At 40.6% G+C, this 20,367-nt stretch overlaps 2 protein-coding genes across 3 annotated transcripts in view; one reads left to right on the top strand and one right to left on the bottom strand.

Moving 5' to 3' along the window:
* gfra4a (GDNF family receptor alpha 4a) overlaps positions 1 to 20,367 on the top strand; it is a 314,196-nt gene that overhangs the window by 93,226 nt on the left and 200,603 nt on the right. The gene's annotated exons all lie outside the window — the stretch shown is intronic.
* Positions 1 to 20,367, bottom strand: part of loxl3b (lysyl oxidase-like 3b) — a 372,166-nt gene that overhangs the window by 351,485 nt on the left and 314 nt on the right. The window lies entirely within an intron of this gene.

Raw genomic sequence — 20,367 nt, 5'->3', positions numbered from 1 at the left:
ACATCGTTATGTGGATTTACAGCCTGAAAATAAATAGCTTAAATCAGCCAGCTACTCCAGGTCACGGCAGTGCTGCTAAATGATGGCTGGTCCTTCAGGAGTTTACTCGCACCATTACAATGCTGCAGGTGATCACATGTTTCTGAATATCTAAGAGGAAGCAGAACAAGCACATAAAAGCATATGTGGCCCAGTAATGATGGTGCAGTGTTTTTCCGCTAACAGCTGCACAAAGACAGACGAGGTCTTTTGAATACACAGTGTGGGCACAAATTGTGAACGGTGCTTTCATGTCATTTTCTCAACAAACTGTGTAAAAGGAAGAAAAAACATTGCATGAGAAAGTGCTGCATCCAACACTCACAACACTGTCCACTTACAGCAGAGACGACGTCTCTCAAAGGAGTACAGAACAACAACAGTTAACTGAAGGTCTTTTAAGGACGCCTGCTGCTTCTACACATGAAATAACAGCAACATGTAAGACCAGATAAACCACAACTGTTGCTATTTTACAGCCAAAACTACGAATTTACATGAAAACCTGAAAAATTGTTTGTTTTTTCTTCCTTTCAACGTTACATTTGTTTAGCTGACACTTTTATCCAAAGCGACTTACAATATGTGCATTCAACCATGTGGACACAACCCAAGGATCATGCCAGATAAGATAGAATATTGCTTCTCTGGGCTGCACGGTGAACGTGCACGGGGATCACTTGAATATATTTCAGTGTGTTTTCATTTCATGAAAGTTAACTAAAATAAAAATGTTTTAGTCAGCGGTCGTTTGTACTTAGCTCCATCCTCTCATATCACTTCTGGTTGCAAAAAATACAAAATGGCAATGGCCAAAAACCAAGATGGCAGCTGCCAAAAACCAAGACTTCAACAGATAAAAACCAAGATGGTGACGGACAAAAACCAAGATGGTGACGGACAAAAACCAAGATGGTGATGGACAAAAACCAAGATGGCAGCTGCCAAAAACCAAGATGGCAGCTGCCAAAAACCAAGATGGCAACGGACAAAAACCAAGATGGCAACGGACAAAAACCAAGATGGTGACGGACAAAAACCAAGATGGCAGCTGCCAAAAACCAAGATGGCAGCTGCCAAAAACCAAGACTTCAACAGAACCAAGATGGTGACGGAACCAAGATGGTGACGGAACCAAGATGGTGATGGACAAACTCCAAGATGGCAACGGCCCAAAACCAAGATGGTGACGGACAAGAACCAAGATGGTGACGGACAAAAACCAAGATGGCAACGGACAAAAACCAAGATGGCAATGGACAAAAACCAAGATTCGTCTGTACGTAGCTCCAGCCTCATGTGTCACTTCTAGTTGCAAAAAACGAAGATGGCGACAGACAAAATACTGAACTTGAGGCTTCAAAACCGCAGTCCACAAACCAATGAGTGACATCACGGTGACTTCGTCCACTTCTTAAGCATCATTTCAATATGATTGAACTTAAATCAGCAACTGGGACTTAAAGTAATTATTGGAAAAACATCACTCAGGAAATGATCTACTTTGTTGTGCACCAGTATAGTGACAGTAACCGTCCAATCACAGCTGAGTACTTTATATTATGTTTATATTAACATGGCCACAAGCTTCAGACACGTGAGATGCAAAATGGAGCCTGCAACTTTGAGTTTGTATGTGTGAACAGTGTGAACAGGATGTTGTTGTAAAGAACTAGATAACTCGTTTTCTGTCTTCTGTGTTGATTATGTTTCATGGTCATAAGTTCTTTAAAACCTACTATTTCATTGTACCCGAGTATAAAGTTAAAAAAATAAAGTTCATTCTGATTCTGATTCTAAAGGATACCACGTGTCACAAAATCTGCTGGTGAATAGTTAAAAGGATTCATTGTTTTTAAATTGCAGAACAAGGTCGTTGAATTTTTAAAAATTGCACGGCCACATGTGCATCATCTTAACCGCCTCTGTTCTGTTAACAAATCTCCGAAGCTGTGTGGAAATGGAGCTGACGGCTGCTGGATGCGTACGTGGGCGTTCCGCTGATGTGCGTGTGACACCTGATTGATTTATTCATCTTCATTGGCTCTGCCTTGCCCAGCAACTACGAACACTGCCAACACTTGATGTGGCATCCTAACAAAGGTTGGGGCCTCGTCGTGACAAACACAAAGAACCCTGCTGCTGTTTTTAAAGGGGAAACCTCAGAACTTCAGTCCTGGGAATTTCCATGTTTACATAGAAAGTGAAGCTTTATTTACTTATTTGTAGGATAACAAAGTGTCATGACGTGTTTTATAAATGTATAAAAATGCCAATTTATAAGACTCTTAAGGACAATTCCTAAAAAGCAGTCTTTTTTTTAAAGAAGTAAGGGTTTCATCTGAGAGCGGTGCACAGCTTGACGCAGTGCCGCCGATGTGCTGATCAGGTTTCTTGATAGGCTGGCAGACCATGTCGCACTAAATCTGGGCCTCACACAACAAAGGAAAATGATTCAAAGCAGGTAGCATGGGTTACAATTTCCTGTGGAGTAACAGACCTGGGTAAAGGCAGGTTCAAATACTTTGTGCTTATTTCAGGCTGATTGGAGAGCCCAGATGGGGGATTTTATCACATCAGGACAATTAAGGCTTCGTTCACACAGAAGAGCAAAGTAGACTGAAGACACCTGGAGCTTCACAAGACGGGGAATGTTGCACTGAAAAAAGAGTGGGAATACACAATTGGATTTCCCACAACAAGTCCTCCAAATTAAACAACAAAATACACTGTTTACCTTTTAATACGACACACAGGCCCTGTTCAGACCTGGCATTAACAATCACAAGGGGACAGCTCTAAGTACAGGTTGCACTCAAGATGCATTGAGGACGCATTGTTCAGACCACATTCAGAGGTCGTCTGGGCCGCACACATTCTTTTAGCAGTGTGTACCAAGCCCCCAGGAAGAGCGCTGGTCGTTGATGACAATTTTCGTAGTGGCCAAATGGCGGTACTACAACTTCCATGTCTGTCACATGATGCCATTTGACCCTAAAATACTTTTTCCCTTAGACTTACATTGGGAAAGAGACGTCTGTAACTCAGCGGATATTTTTTTTTGCGGTGAATCAACTTCCCAGTACAAACACTCTAATAGCCCTTATTTAAATCATTAGGTCCTAAAGGCTGTAAAACGTACTAATAGCCAAATCCAGAGTTTTTTCCCTTCCTCTGTTCATGTTAATGACACCCAGACTGAGGCTGTAGAGAGGGCTGGAAGGGGGAGATAGCAAGCCATGACGACAGTGTCACGGCTGTGACCCCATGACCGAGCCACGTGACCGAGCTGATCCTACTGCGCCTGCTCCATTGGTCCAATGGATGCAAAAGATCGCCAAAATATCCGGGTACTTTTTCCACTCGGATTGTCGAGCCATTTTGACTTCATGCGCCAGTGAGCAGCTTTCATAGGAATGAACGGGGCCCCGCCTTGAACGCTGTATCCAGTTCTCTTTATACATCCATGGTTGTATATCTAAAGATTGAATGCTAGTGAATCCAGTTCGACATTAGTTCATTTGGCAGATGCTTTTGTCCAAAGCGACGTACAAACGAGGGTACAATCCGAAGCACAGAAGTAGTACTCCTCATGCCTAATAAACTGATCCTGACGTGTAAAATCCTTTAATCTCTTTCACAAGTCACATCTGAAGCTTGCCTAATTCAAAGTGTTGAGCTCTCTTATATGTGAAGCTCAACTCTAAGAAGTTTTGATACCAACCTGTTGAACGAGCTGAGTGCCGGCCTGGTTGCCGCTGTGATGAAGTAGCAACACGTCTGATTCAATAACAATATCTTTCTACAACAGTAGCTTTACTGAGAGGCCTTGTTTACTGATATAAATGTATACATTTGCCTCAGCAGCGTTGTGTAGCTGAAGCCACCCACAGCTGTTTGTGCCTAATGAGGTGTCTAATGTATCTGAGAACAGTCAGGCTTTGTAGTTCGCCAGCACAGTATTTTCATGAAGCACAGGAAGTACTGGAAGATGTTGCAGGTAACCACGTTATAATCTGAAGGTGTTAGATTACACGTCAGCGCATTGACCACACATTTAAAATGGCTGAAAACGGAGATCAAAACATTTGCTCACATAAACGTAAGCCATTTGACTAACAACAAAACTGTTAAGTGACAGTGACATTGAATGAACCTTGGTCCATATTCTCTACAGAACCAGAAAGAAGTCCTTCAGCTGTATATATCGATGTGCCAAAGAATGAGAGAAAAGGTGTTTAATACGAACATCCTCTTTTACAATATATGACCGTTTTCTTTTATTCTCCAAGTAATACCCCCAGGAGTATATTTTCAAAGACTCTAGCTATCACCATCACTTTGCTCTACAATTTATACAAGGTAGCACAAAAGGAAAGAAATATATGGATGAGAAACTGTCTCAGCTCCTAGTAAAAGCTCTTATTTCATTACAGGGCCTTGGCCACACTTGTCTGGGTTGCACTGCAGCGATCTGCAGGGCTGTTCAGACCTCACTTGTCATCGGCTATTCAGCACAACTTTACTGGCCACCTTTCTGGACCTTTGTTTTTTAATCCAACCACCGTGTCAGTAAAAGAAAAACACCTGACTATATACTGTATACCATAAGATGATAGAGAGTTTGGACTAGCAGTGTGGCTCTATGGATGCAGTTCTGTTGGTTAGTCCACCACTTTGGTCCAGACTGAAATATCTCAACAACCTTAGGATGGATTGGCATGAAATTTGGTACCAATGTTAATGATCCCCAGAGGATGAATCCTACTGACTTTGGTGATTGTTTGACTTTTCATCTTGGGCCATCATCAGGTCCAATACTAATGACATCCCATCAGCTGCAGTTGTACTTTGTCTCATTGCTAATTAGCAAATGTTTGCATCCAAACACAATAAACTAAGATGAGTAGCATGGTAAACATTATAAAGAGCCAAAGTGAAACTTCCTGGTTCTGTTCCAGAAGCAAGAGAACCTCGAAATCCCATTGACATTTGTAACAATGCTAATAACTAAAAATTCAGTCTTTGAGCAGTATGTTGAGTGGCTCGCTGCATAAAAGGACAGTACTGGGGCAGATCGTACATGGTAGTTGGACATCAGCTGTAGTCTTTGCGGTGTGTTTGAGTGCAGCTTATTGGCCAAGACAAAGGTGACGTGAGGCGATATAACTGGTGGCCTTTGTCGCCGCTAGTTCTTTGATATCGGGTTGGAGTGTCTGGGCCTTAAGTCTTGTTCTGTAAAGTTTATGCCATAGTTGCTTTAAAAGGAACTTGTTTCTCCATGTATTGCCCTTTCCTCCTTGAGGACTTGATGTCACCTCTCTAGAACAGACTGAAGAGAATAGTGTTTTTTCCTTTAGTTCTTCATTGTGACCACTTTGAACCAAGCAGACGAGACCAAGTCAGTCTGAGACAGTCTCGATGGGTTATTGATTAACACTTCCTGTTCTATGTCCTGTAACCACCAAATTATGTCTTTAAAAAACTCACTTTCTGGCCAGCGTGTGTTTGAACAAAAACTCCTGTGAACCTTCCAGTCCTCTTTTAAAACATCTAGCTGTAAAGTCAAGAAAAGCACAAAAATCCTGCCCTCTCCAAAAACTGCTTGGTGGCTAACAGTACAATATTTGTGTAACACTACGCAGTTCCCAGCTCTGTGTGAGTGTGTTTCTCCCCCAGGCCATAATACAGTAAATTAGACTGTGTTCTTAGTCAACTTGCCGTGCTAAATAACTGTTAAATGTACTGTAAGTCAGCGTTTTTTCAGACTCTGCAGCGGAGGATTTTTGCTGAGAGGTCTCTGCTCTGGTTAGCTGTCAGCGACCGGCTGTTTGCTAGATTAGCTTTGATGTAAACCACTATTAGGCCGACTTCAAGTGGGCCCTGAAGGTAGGGATGCCTTTGCTTCCTGGACTCTTCAGTACTGCTTTTTTGTTTATTTGTTTATAAGTCTCAATAAATAAACAACTGATTATTTCTCGCGACCCAAAATGGGGTTCTGCGCAGCTGAATGTCTCAATGGAAGCGAGGATGCTTGTTGTGAGATTCTTGGTGAGTAGCTAATTCGCTGCTCAACAAGGTGTCACATTATACAACAATATATTGTCCTGAGAACCGTCGGTATTAATTTACACGGGCCTGGTAAAGATGTAATGCTTCTGCTGTCAATTTGCCCACTAAAATTGGGCTCATTACAGCGTAACAGCCATCAAATCCACTGAATAGTTAATATCCTTTTCATTGTGAAGTTGTACAAATCCTTTTCTGTTCCACAGGCATGTCGAATGTGGCTTTAACAGGAGTAATGAAAGCAAAGCCCCCCTGCAAAATGCAATTACAGTGTGTGAATTATGAACAGTTAAACCCCCGTAATGATTCTCGAGCCACTGGGACAATTATTGCGTTTCATTTGTAGATACCATCACAGCAGATACGTCTTGATTTGACATTTCAAAGGTTCATCACAAGTTTTTTTGTATGAATCCAAAGGGAGCGAGCAAAGGCCTGAGGACGCCTCACAGCAAAAAATAAAAGGTGCAGTGATGAAGCTCTGTATGAAAGAGGTAGTGGAAGTTCAGTCAGAGTTCATGAAGCCTTTAGCAAAAGGATCCTGAAGGAAACATGCACCCCCGGGGATTACAATAGCAACAACAGTGATTTTAGTGGTGATTTTAGGCACTTATATAAACAGTGCTACCAAATCCGCTTTTAAAGGCTACATCTGATATCCTATATGTTATCTTATTGTCAACAAATACCATGAAAAGACTATTCTCTCTGTATCTAAAGCTTAAAGATGCTCTGTACGATATCCAGAGCATTAATATAGCAGCAAACAACTATTTGCAATGTAACGATATAGAGGAGTCATGTCTACCTGAGCAGAGAATGAAGTATAACTTTTCGTTTGTGGCTTACATTACTGTAGATGAGTTAATTACAACTTTTTAAAAGCAGTAGAGGCTTTTTAATTAGTCAATGAAAAATAAAATCACAATAAACTGTTTTAAAAAATGACCACACAGGCTCTCAGTAAGCACCACCAGAATATAGATATAGATTAAGAAATGTCTTTTCCTTAGTGTTTTTACTGCCCATTACCTAATTGGTAATTGGCCACAATGTTATTCCCCTCTATCTACAATGTGAAGTGTTTTTTTCTTTTTAGTTAAACAGTTAACTACTTCATATTTTATCCCAATTCCACACGGACCCTCTAAAAACCTCCGTTTAGATGATAATGACGCACCATGTGATCAGAGCTGATAGTGAGTCCACTCTGATCCATTCGGGTATTAGACATATTGACACACAGACCCGAGACCTGCAGCAATACGTGACCCTACCAGACCAGATTCAGGGTATCTGCGAGTCCTTAAACAATATTATAAAGCCTTACATTCTGTTTTTAATTTTTAATGGTTTAAGGCATCAAAATGTCTTAAAAAGTCTTATTTTTGATTGTGAAGAGACTTACATTTTAGATGAGAGAATGCAAAAAAAATATTCAAATTCCTTGTATGTGCACACATATTTGATGATGCAGACTTAATATTTTATGATGATGAGACCTTATCATCATGACAAATCCTGATTTCAAGGATGAACTGATTAGAATTTGGTGGTCAAAGCTCACTGTGACCTCACAAAACATGTTTTTGGACATATGTTAAGAATTCATGTCTGAATTATGACAATTTCACACAAATGTCTAATATGATAAAATGATGAAGTGGAGACATTTTGCATGTAAACTGCAACGTGACTGTTTAGCGGAGGCGAACAACTGCGAGGCGGTAATTCTAGTTGTACTGATGCCTCTTGTTGTTGCACAATAGTCCCCGCTGGGGGACGAATAAAGGATTATCTTGTCTTATTGGACTGAATATAATTTGGACCAACCTTGGTCCCGGGTCTGGTCTCTAATGTCTAATTTGAAGACCTCTAATTTGAACTTTCTAATCCACCAATATACCCTCAAGTGTTCATGTTTCTCTTGTAGCATTTTGAGTTACATAATTGCTCTTGAAATATATTGGATTTAGCTCGGTGTTATTTAAGAGTTGCTTGGAGCCATTTTGCTGTGTAAAGTGTAAGGGAACTATAAACGGTTCTACTTGTGAGGGACCCCTCGAGTGCTCATTGACTCTGTTTGGATTTCAGAGCCTCTGATGAAGGAACGCAGAGATTTGAAAGTGTACAATACATCCCCTACAGGCTCTGCAAAGCCTTTTGACCTTGTGCAGCAGAAGAATGAGGCAGAAGTCTTGTGTTTGTTACTTTGCTCCGAGCACTCGCTCCAGCCTGATTTATTTGGCTCTTTTGTTTGACTCACCTGAACGTGCGCCATCAGCTTTCTTTGCACATTTTTCGACCTGTTGACCAAACTTCAAACCATGAAGAAATGAATTAATAAACACCAGCAATGTGTCAAAGGCAAGACCTTTGAAAAATAATCACGAGAGTTCAAGTTTAGCTCCGGTTTCTTTCTTTCTCCTTTCATTATTTGCTGCTTTAGAGGCGTCTACAGAAGCTTCTGTGGCATCTGTGGGATGAAAGTGAAATGGGGGCCTGCGATGTTCCCTGGTCCCTCTCGACCTCACACTATCTCAATTAAGCTCTGGCACTTTATTCCTCTGCAGATTTGCATAATTTATGAAGTGCCCTCAGGAAGAGCCTCCTCATTACAAGGCTGTTATTATACGTTATTAGGTTCAGAATCAGGGCCTTTGTGTACGCTGCCTGATAACATAGTTTACACCGATGGGACACAGAGCTGCACTTTAATGTCCATTGACTCTGAGCAGCTGTGACTCTACAGGTCCTTGAAACTTTGATTGCCAAGAAATCTCAAGGCCTTTCCCATTACCTCCTGGATTCCTTTCCTCGACTCCTCTCCTCGCATCTTAGTTCCTCCCACCTGAGATGCGAGCAGAGGAGGCGAGGAAGAGATGCGAGGAGAGAAGAAGCAAGGAAATATGTTTTTAGAGAAATGAGATGTCTTTTTCCTCTGAAGCGTCACGTGAAGCGACATGAAAGCGTCAGCTGACCACATCTGGATCAGCTGTCTGTCTGCTTTAACAGCTGTTTATGTCTTAACTGTACTAATACTATTAAAGACACACATTTATCATCAGTGGCAGAGCAGCAGTGTCTTCTCTCTGCAGCCTGTTTAACAAACACCTGCACATGAACACCAGCTGCAGTCTGTATTTATACTGTGGACGAGTCCTGCTTAGAGGCTCAGGAACCATTTCTACTGGCACAATGCCTTTATAATATTTATTCATTATATGCGTCCGTATTTATTGATATTCTGATTGTGAATTCTTTATTTAATAACCCAGAATATGATTATGGTGTCTTTTGAACACTGAAAATGATTTATTAGGAAAAAATGATGTAACTCATATCAAACCCGACGCTCCTCTCTCCTCTCTCTCTGACTTTAATTGTATCTTTAATAAAAGTTACACAGATTTTAACTAGATGGTGAATCATAAGACAACTAAAATGTTTAATCTGTTTTCTGTCTTCACTCCGGTATGAAATTCCAGTGATGTTGACAAGATCAGTCCGATCAGCTGCAACGTCCGATCAATAACTGATATCTAATAAGGGGGCGTGTCGGTCGGTAAAAGACTTCTGCAAAGAATACACCGGTGTATCCTCGCTTATGACTCCTCCAGCAAGCCTCCTCGCTCCTAGAGATGCATTTTAGGACTTGGGAAGTCCTTCAAGATGGAGCGCTGAGATCGATATCCGGGTCACAAGCCGGAGGAGCGAGGAGACGAGGAGGCACAAAATCAGGAAATGGGAAGCAGCTTCAGCCGTCTCTGCTTCAGGACAGAGAGGAGAGTCTGTAAAATATAAAAGTCCAGTTTGAAACAGCTATGATGAAACAAGCATTTGTATTATTTTCACACTATTACTGTTCCATCACCATTTTGCTGTTTACTGCTCTGCTTAAGAGGAGCCGGCGGTACTTTTATTATTAGTATTAGCTGGCTGATTTTCATGCATACAACCAGTACACCCTCCCTGTTGTGTTTTGCCTGATTGTCCCGGGTGAAAATGCCAAAACACATCTTCATTTGGCTGCTGGTGTCGAGGGGCGCGCAGTGTTGCGATTCCCCCACACCGTTGTTATTTACACAAGCTAACAAGGTTAGGACAGGATTTAGACTCCTGAATGTCATGGTGGTTTTAAAGAACCAGAATTTAATAAGCTCCCCTGTCAGGTTGGGTTGCAGCATTGCATTAATATGCATGAATATGTATAAGCATTTCTTCCTCACATTTAAAGGATTAACAGCCGAGTCTGTTACCTGTTTTAGAATTGCCGGAGGGAGGAGTATTTTCAGCTACCGGGGGGAGAATTATTTATCATTATTATTATCATGTGCTGGGGGGCACGCGGTGCTGAGCTAATGTCGATACTTAAGGCAAAACCGGGCCTTAAATTGCTGTACCTCTACGGCCTTCCATAATTACTTGATTTCAATTTACATATTATGATAATTTGCGAGTCATATGGCGCTTTGCTCATTTACGGTTCTGAATTAATAGGCTCCGACTGTCTGCATGGTCCAGGGTGGAGGTGTGTGCTTTTGACCCACTTCCAGGAGTCTGAGTCAGTGACGACCCGTTCAGCTGAGTCAGGTCTGCCCTCCCCACAACCCCCGCCCCCCCTCCCTCCTCACTATCCCCTTTATATGCCCTCATCATCCCCAGGCCAATACATTCCCATTTACTGTGGCTGACAGTGGGTATGAACGGAGCTATGAATACCATTGAGTTATTTTATAAGGGCAGAAGTAACATGAAGGTGAGAACGGTGTAATTTTTGCTCGTAGAAGGTTGCTGGTTCAAATCCCAGAGAAGGTAAAGTAGAGAGAGCACACTTCCACATCTGTCAACACCAACTTTTTCCAGATCAATTTGACTTTATAACCTATTAAAAACATAACAAATTTGTAAATTACAAGTTTCCAGAGCCTGAGGGGACCAACACCCCAAAACTAGAGTTGTTCTAATACCGATACCAGTATCGGAAATGCCTCCAATGCTGCCCAAAACTCAGTATTGGGTAATGGCGAGTACACCAGTCTTATCAATCAGTTACCACATCGAAAATGTTGTGGATTAACGATCTTGTCTCAACTTGTCTAGTAGTTTCAGAACATTATTCCACATATACACCTATTGTGTGCATTTTCTGTAGCCTTAAAACATAAGTTGGTACTTGCACCTCTGATGAGTATCAGGATACTGTGTACCAAAGATCTGTAATTATATGATGCAGCCATTATGGGCTGGCTGTTATCACCATTGCATTTTTTTTTATTACCTACAGAATTGCATAGTATTCATAGTATCAGGAATATGTGGCTGTAACTTACTGTACATAATTTATAGTGCATTCATACTTGCTTTATAGGAATTATGAACTGGGTGTATTCAATTTTGCTGTGTCACGTTTTACCTCGCTGAGGCGTGAATATTACATGCGTATATTAAGGTGCAGTACCAGCAGGAGGGGCAACAAAACCACTCACTGAGGTTCAGGCAACAAAATCACTTAGGTTTAGGAAAAACATCATGGTTGGGCTTAAAATAAGTACCTAAACTAAGTAATAAAATACATACGTAAACAACGTAACATCGCTCCGGAAAACACGTGACACATGTCATTACAAAACATGTCACTAATGTAACTTAAAACACAAAACGCCGGTCTCAAACACTGCTCTTCTGGTTGAAAGTCCTGTGTTTGTTGGACCCATCCACCTCCCCTACCGCCAATCATAAGTCTTTCTCCTGTTTTATTCTATCATCATTACATTGCAGGCAGTACAGACTACATGGTGTGAAAATGACACGCTTTAAGCAAGAACGGCGTTCTTCTTGCACGCATTTTGCCTTGTGACCGGGCTGCATAGTGTACTGTAGCTTAAGTTTAATAGATTCTTAATTAATTAATTTAATAATACACATTTCATAGCTAATCTATGTAACTCTGGTAACATGCTAAAATTAAGGCTGTACAATATAATTCTATTGTTTAACAATAATACATGATTTTGTACACGTTTCCTGTCAGAAATCCTCTCCCACTAATACTGTGATACTGATTTCTCCCTGAAACAGTAAACAAGCTCAGGAACAGCCACCTCCTTTTTCATGACCTTTTCATTTTCCAACATGTTCAACAAAAGTGTGTGAGAGCTCATATTTTAAGACACCGCAGTCTGAGCTGGTTGTTTGCATCTTCACTGTGCATTAAATTCCTTGGATTACAGCTTACATAACATACACCGCTCCTAGCCAACTGCTACACCTGTTATAGGCTGCGATGGTTCTTTCACGTTATATCTCTGGATGTGAAAATCAGGGAAGTTCACACTGTCGAAATGCCCTTGAGCAAAGTACTCCAGATGAACTACAGAGAGGGGCAGCATAGAAACCTTTAGCTGCTGTGTTTGGGTGAGTTTATGTAGTTTCACCATCAGGACTGTAAATGTAAATGAGTGTGTTCGTCATCATCACAGCTCCCATGAAAAAAAGAGCCTTTTTAAAACAGATCAAATGTCACCATGGACTTATTTAATATCTGTTATGTTTCATGCCTTTAGGTTAATATTACGTTCCATGAACGTGGGCGAGGGGTTAACGTCATACGGCACAGCTCCATGTGAACAAGAGCCGTATCTGTCATATCCTGATGGGGATGTTTAGCATGTTTTATGTTGACTGCTGTACCTGTTGAGCAAGCAGATTTTATTTCACCTCAGAGAATTCACGTCAGACTCGAGTTGAAATTTTGACTGAACTGTCATGTAGCGTTAAAACTGAAGTTAATTAAGAGAACGAACGGCATACAAAGCGAAACCTCAGAGGCCCCGGAGCTGTGACGGGAGAGATTTGAGGATGGGGGAGGAAAATAAAATGTCAGATTTTTATGCATACAGCTTACCTGCCTTATCCTCGCTCACAGAAGTGTCAGTAGGAGTTTAAACACATCTCGCCGCCTTATGTCAGCCCGCTGGAGTTGGGCCGAAGTTGCTGTTTTGCTGATGGTCAAGCCCCTTTGATCATGAGACACGGCGCGAGGTCCTGCGGCCCACCGGTGGCTCAGCAGATATGACTCAATGAGGCAGAGAGTAACCTGAGTCAGCGAAAAACAAAAACCCCACTGTCATAACATTAAGAGCAGGATGGAAAATGAAGCTGATCGAACCGGAAGAGGGAGAGAGAGAGAGAGAGAGAGAGAGTAATGACGGCAATGATCACACGTCCCGGATGAAATGCTCAGTGCTCCTAGGAGATTGGGTTTTTTCCCCCTGTGGCCTTATATATATAGTAGCGTTATCGGTTGTGTCACATGTTGGCAAAATACATCAAACCTTGGAAGCTAATACGTGGCTGCTATGGCAAGCCATTTTAACGTTTAACAGCTAGACTAGCATTAGAGATATCTGCAATGTCATTTTACTAAAACTCTAATTGAAGAAGTCCGTAATTCTTTTTTGACTAGTACGATTCAAACTGCTTTTGCCATTCATATGTATGGGGTTTCTCATTACAGATATCTACAATTCAGCTGCAGATATCCGCAACTGAATTGTGACTTGTTGTAATTCTAGTTTCAGATATCTACAATTTAATTCTGATTAGTCAGAATTCCAGTTCAAGTTATCTTTAATTCCCCTCCATTGAAGATATCTACGTTGTCCTTTTTAGATATGTAAAATTAAATTGTGACTAGTCAGAATGACGTTGTAGATATCTCAAACTGCAGTTAGGGATAGTCAAAATGTAATTATACCCCTGCGACAACGTAGTCGTGGGTATATAGCGCTCCACATGTCCGTCCTTCCGTCCGTTCACGTGTCACACTTTCCTTTCCAGAGCAGAACTCGGAAACTATTTAACTTAGGAACTTCAAATTTGGTATGATGGTTGAAACTGTGGTCTTGTTGTGCCTTTTGGGGGTTAGAAGTCCACCGTAGACACAGAGTCCAGGTGTTGAAATACAAGCGAGTAATGAAGTAGTTACAAGACAGACCATATTTATCCTGAGGAAGGTGAGCTAATAACAAGCTAGATTGTGCTCAATAGACTAATTCCTTTAGTTCCAAAAGGGCAAAACCTTGGGGGTATGTGAGCCATGCTCACTTTTGCCTTGTTGATCTGGGAAGTTTGAATCTTTGAATATCTTTCCAACTTTACCGAACTATCCAAGTTAGCCAAAGCTTCTTCTGCTAACACTGTTCAGATGCTTTGTTGGGCCGATATCCAGTGTGAAGCCTTGCAACCTCACAATGAAGCTATAGATATCTGTAACTGTTATTTAGGATAGAACTGAATTACAGATATCTAGTCAGAATGACGTTATAGATATCTTGAATAAGAATTCTGACTAATCAAAATGCAATTGTAGATATCTCCAATGTTAACCCCGGATAGTCAAGCTTAGCTATTATATGTTAAAACGGTTTGCCATAGGCTACAGCCTGAGAACACAACACCTACGTGGTTAATGCAGCTATTGTATTCCCTCTATCATCATTACCAGCATTATCTAATAAGGATACAGCGTCAAACGTTGAATATGCGGCGCCATAAACAGACTGTTATGGAGGATACAAAAAGATCCACTGTCTGCCCAGAGGCGATCAAGGGGAATGGAGGGATGAACCGAGTGTGTGAGACGGAGAGGAGGAATGAGAGGAGAGTAAAAAGAGAGGGGTGGCTAAAGCACCCGGAGGTCAACAACAAAAGCTTCACAAGCAAAAAATAGAGACAGCTGTGCCTCAGGATATCAGCTAATGAGCAGGGAATGTCTATCTTTTCAAGAAACCGAGAGCACATGATACAACGCCGAGGCAGTCGGAGCGAACGCTTGATGGTCCGTGGCAAATGATCCGTCATTATTAGAAGAGGAAAAACAACATAAAGGAAAATCAAATACTTCTCTAAATGAGGGGTTTCATGCTGTAAGTCTGGGATGTATTTTGGGAATGTTTAGTCTCCTAAAATTCATTAATCATTACCTCTAAAAGCACAAATGACTCATGAGTTTCTAAAGTTTGAGTAATGACTAATGTGCTTCACTTCCATGCCAGTACTTACTTTTGTGACAGCACACTGCTAGCGAGGGGTGGTTATATCATCTCCTTGAAATTCAAATTTTGTAATAGCACATCACTTTTCTTTCAATGCATTGACACCAGCACAAGCAACAGACATTTCAACTTTTTAATTTAGATTCTTGGGGTCACAAATCAACCTCAGTTACATCAGCTCAGAGATGGTGTTATTCTATGTTTTTATTATTGTCAACAAATCCCATGAAAAGACCAAAAACAACAATCAGTCTGATTACAACAATTAAAAATGCTCCTTAATTTCTGAAAACAGCTGTAATTTTTAGCGTATGTCACTCAAACAGGAGTAAGTAGTTTATTTGTTGGGGACTATTTTCAGCGGTGGATTAATCCACATTTGGTGCTCTAGTGAGTATTTGGGCCAGCAGGAGGGTGTATGTGGGATTGAGTCAAAATAACTACAAGATATATCCGGCTCTGGAAACACACACAATACTTGTTTATAGGATGAATTCACAGTTGGTTTTGGTCTTTTTGTGGATCAGAAAAATTTAGAATATTAACAGATTTGTCAATCAATTGATAAAACGTCACCAAGAGCAGTTAGCTTACCAGTTATGTTTCATATTAGTCCATAAAAAAACATTAGTAAATCCTGGGGTGGGGAAAAATCGATTCACCTATGTATCGTGATTTTGAAATTAATTTTTTGATGTCAGAATTAAAAGATTGATTGGATTATATTCACCAGAAGTTTAAAACATTACATGTCCCTTATAAATTAAAAAGAAAAAAACACTCATTTGTGAGGGAAATGTCTTTATTCTTTGATTTTTGGGTGGCTGGAAAAAAATTTAATAAATAATGCCTGACAATGACTGATATATTTGACTTCAGGACATCTCTGACTACATACATGCTGAAAATCAAACATTTTTACTGAATTAATTTAGATATTTTCCAAAGTAAAAGTCCCTAGAAGTGTATGATTTAACTTTTCCCCATGGTGTAGTGTTAAAAAAGTTAACAAAAAAATCGCAATAAATCTTAATATCGGCACCAAAGTATTGTGATAATATTGAATCGGGAGATAGGTATATTGTCCCAGCCCTAGTAAATCCTTCTGTATTTCTGCGACGTAACCGTAATAAGAAAGTTTTGTGCTTAAAAGTTGTGTATCGCTACACTTGCTTTATCCTCTTCTTTTCAGCCCCTTCAATTAATTCAGTTTACAAGCCCCAATAAAAGATGGACAGGTATTTCTTCATAAATTTGACTGTCTTTTGCATTTTGCAAAAAGGAATTCACACTAAGCTGTAATAACATTAGCAGAGGCTAATTGTGTTGCTCTAACAGCCGTAATTATGTAATTGTACATGTCAAGATGATGTTTATTTGTACTGCAGTTAACATGTAACTGGAAGATGAGGTGATGCTTGAATGAAGCTTGAAGTTGTATAATGATTTACCAGTTTCCCAGTGTTAAAGATGTCTGGATGTGAAACCAGTTAAAGCTATATTGTTTTTAATACAATAAAATCAACAGTGGTATTTCCATACCGGTAATGCCTTACATCCTGTGACACTGTGTGAAACGAGTCATGAAAAATGTGAATTATTGTTTGCACTCAGTAATCAAATAAGATCTTTTAATAATACAGTGGGATTTGTCCTCCAGTATGTTCCTGGTAAATTAAGACTCTGCAGCTCTTTGGAAGATGTAAACATTATGAGAAACTGAGAGAGCTGCTGCACACCGCCGTGACACCAGTTCTCCCTTTGCCGCGGATTCTTTTACACTTTTGCAAATGACTGTACGCAGCACCATTTTGTGTCTGAACGACATCCTCGGGGTACAAATTAATAGCGTGAACACAATGGATTGTCTTGTTGTGCAGCCCTTTGCACTCTGTTGTGTAACTAGGTGGGCTGCACACACAATGCCACCAGTTCTCATAAATTCCCAGCCGAGGGTGAAAGCGAACGTTGACGAGGACCGAGCCTTTATCTGAGAATGATAAATCCCCCTCCACTGCCACACAGAGGATCACTGAGGAACCTTGAGCTGATTTATTGAGCTCAGAAAAACAGGGAGAGTGAGGAAGCTGTCCTCTGGCTGGATATCGCTGCCATTCTTCATTTGGGTGACGTTTCACTCAACCCTTGAAGAGAGTCCAAGGGAATACTGCTCTCTCTGTTTTTAAGGCAATTTTGATGGCATTTCTGCTTCATAGGATTGTGTTTAGGGACAAAACAGGAAAAGAAAAGACATGACATGAGGATGAGACATTGCAAATGCGTTGTATTGTATGTTTTTATTTTACTCTTGTGACCAATGTTGATAACAGCATGTCATGCCCAAATATTTCCAGCCAACTCTTCAATAAATCTTTAAATGTTTGGTTTGAGTCTTCCACATCAACTCAAAATGCCAGAGCCCCTCTGCAACTGTGAGCCCTCTGAATTATTGAGAATCCCCCTCATACAACGGATCCTATGATATCATACAAAAAGTTTACTTATGAATGTCCAGCAACATGTGACGCACGTGTCAATCTCTGCTCCAGTCTTTTCAAAATATACTTCCGTCTTCACAGGAAACAACTTGGTTAGGTTTAGGCAACAAAAGTACTTGGGTTAAAATAACTCTGCAAGTGGCGTGACTTAAATACGGAAATTACGTGATAAATAAATCAGCATTGGCTTCTGGTTTCACGGGTACAAGCAACGGTCCGGTGTTTTTTCTCCCACCCGTCGACCCGGATCTCTTCCCTATCCCTACGCGCGTTTGTCCCTTTTCATACTTCCTGGTTCACAATTACGTGGATTACATAAAAAAAATATTTTGGTCGGATATATACGAATTACAGTGCATTGCTTTAGGTAGGTATAGCTGCAAACGGTGTATGAGAGCAGCCTGCAACATGACATCCCAGACAAATGTTACATTATTTAAAACTGCTTCTTTCCCTCACACACACACACAGAGAAAAGTATCAGGTTTCTCTGTGTGAAAAATGTATTTCAATACTCTGCAGATTTTTATTTTTTTCAACTTTGTGCCATTGCCAAATAATCATCTTGCCAGAGAGCCCAAACTGGAGGAAGCTAACGTTATAGTAGCTTTTTTAGCTGTGTGTTATTTAACCTCCTGTGTCTAAAACGGCTCCACAAAAGAGTTTTGGACAGTTCTGAGAGTCGATGGTCCGAACACGCTTGTTGAACATACTGTTCCTACTGTTAATTAATTGTCCCTTATTACACGGCTTTGTTGAATACTCGATTCTGATTGGTCAATTGGTCAGCACAAAAGAATTAGCTATTGTGACTGAGTAGCGCTAACAGGTTCCTGGTTTGCTATCATGTTAGTGGTTAGTTCCCCAGCAAGCCCACGGAGTAGCCTCTATTTCGTGAAGATGCACTGATGAATTTGGCTGTGCCACTTTCTGACGCGACCAGAGAATGAAACATCAAGTGCTTCTTTCAAGAGCCACCGTTTTGATGATATTAAATAATTACACAGGGAGAAATCTATTGTTGAAGAACCATAGAGACCGATGTCAGCTCCCACTATAGCTCCAGTAAACGGTGATGCAATGCGGCCACAATAAATGTGAGAACATTTTTTTTTCTCTTTTTGCTATCGCTTTCTCCGCCTCCGCACGCAACCCACGGCGGAGCGAAAACATTTCACACCCGTTCTCTGGAGGCTTTCGGACCAAAGCAGGCGAGGCGGGTTGAAGGACATCCGCTACACCGCAAGACTCCACTACAACACTTCATCAGAAAATCAGTGCCTCCCAGAAGGCTCTGAGCATCACAGCTCGACCAATGTGAGAGAACTTGAGGTCAGATATTCTTTTAAAGGCAGTGAAGTTTTGCAAAACCCCGCTCTGCACTCATTGAAACCTGGCAGCTGTCCAGCACAGCTGGTCTGCTACCAACCCAGACTCCTGACTAAATAATTCATTTCCTATTGTATCAGGGTCCGGGTGAATCCTCTGTTTCCGTTGGTTGGAAGTTGTCCATTTGTTTTTACACCATGGAGACTACTTTTAATCTGATTGAAGTAAATTATTTTACAGAGAACTGCACAGTCTCATCAGCATTGTAAATTATTAAACTCACAACATGATGTTTTTCTCCACCAGATTACAAAGATGTTTCTGACAAATACTTTTCATTTAAATACCGGTTGTTATGTTGTAGAGGCGGCATAATCCACGCCAAACTGGCTGTGGATAATCCTTCAAATTTAATCACTGTTCTAAAATGATATGATTACCTCAAAGTTGCTAAGCAACCTGTGTAACCTTAGCAACAGGTTAAAAGATTAGCAGGCACAAGTATACAAGTGTCTAATTTTTGCTTTTTAACCTTCAACAAAAATATGTAAATGCTCTTATTTGCAAATATTGATAATTCAATCCCAGATGTGTGTTTGAGGGTTATTCTTCGTTCTCCAGCTCATTCTGCAATCTTCTAACACACAGCTTGTTTTGGATTATCCTTTATATCTTATAGTTTCTTTTGGAAGTTGATTAGTGTGTTCCGGTCATGTTGGATAAACAATAGCAATGGAAACCCCACCCTTGTTGATCATTAACCATTAACTGACAAGATTGTTGCCTCGTAAACACATTAAATTCAAGTGCAATATGGTTTAAATTCTCTATTACATATGTAATTATATATTGTAATGTACTACATTTTCTGGAAAAGGCTGTGTGTTGATAAAATAAGCCAGACAGAAATGTCAATTTCATTTTTTTCATGACGCAAAAAGCATAAAACAATCCAATATTGCCGTAAATAGTTCTGCTCAATGATTTGCAATGTTGTTAGAATGGTGTCCACCAATTTATCATTGGGCTCCTATAACGTTATTGGACTCATGATGATGATCAAAACTGCTGTAGCAGAACCAGAGATATCGTCTTTTCTTTTCTTTGTCAAAACCTGACACCTACATTACCCACAATGCAACTCAACCACAGACGGTCTGAGATTTGGGTGTATTATGCTAGTAGTGGCTAATGTAGCTTCGGGCTGCTAGGAGCGGACTACACATGTCTGATCAGCTCACTTCTCTCTAACTCAACACCCCCAGATCATTTTCATTTTTCAAACTTGTAGTCTTCAGACCCAAACCAACACTGACTTTGACACTGACACAGCCGCCAGTCATGTAGCCGTGTTGCTAGTCGTCCTGCCAATC

The sequence above is a fragment of the Sebastes fasciatus genome, chromosome 15 (assembly GCF_043250625.1).
Source record: "Sebastes fasciatus isolate fSebFas1 chromosome 15, fSebFas1.pri, whole genome shotgun sequence".
Classification (NCBI taxonomy): domain Eukaryota; kingdom Metazoa; phylum Chordata; class Actinopteri; order Perciformes; family Sebastidae; genus Sebastes; species Sebastes fasciatus.
Note: the sequence above shows the minus strand (reverse complement) of the source record. Positions and strands in the feature narration are given on the sequence as shown.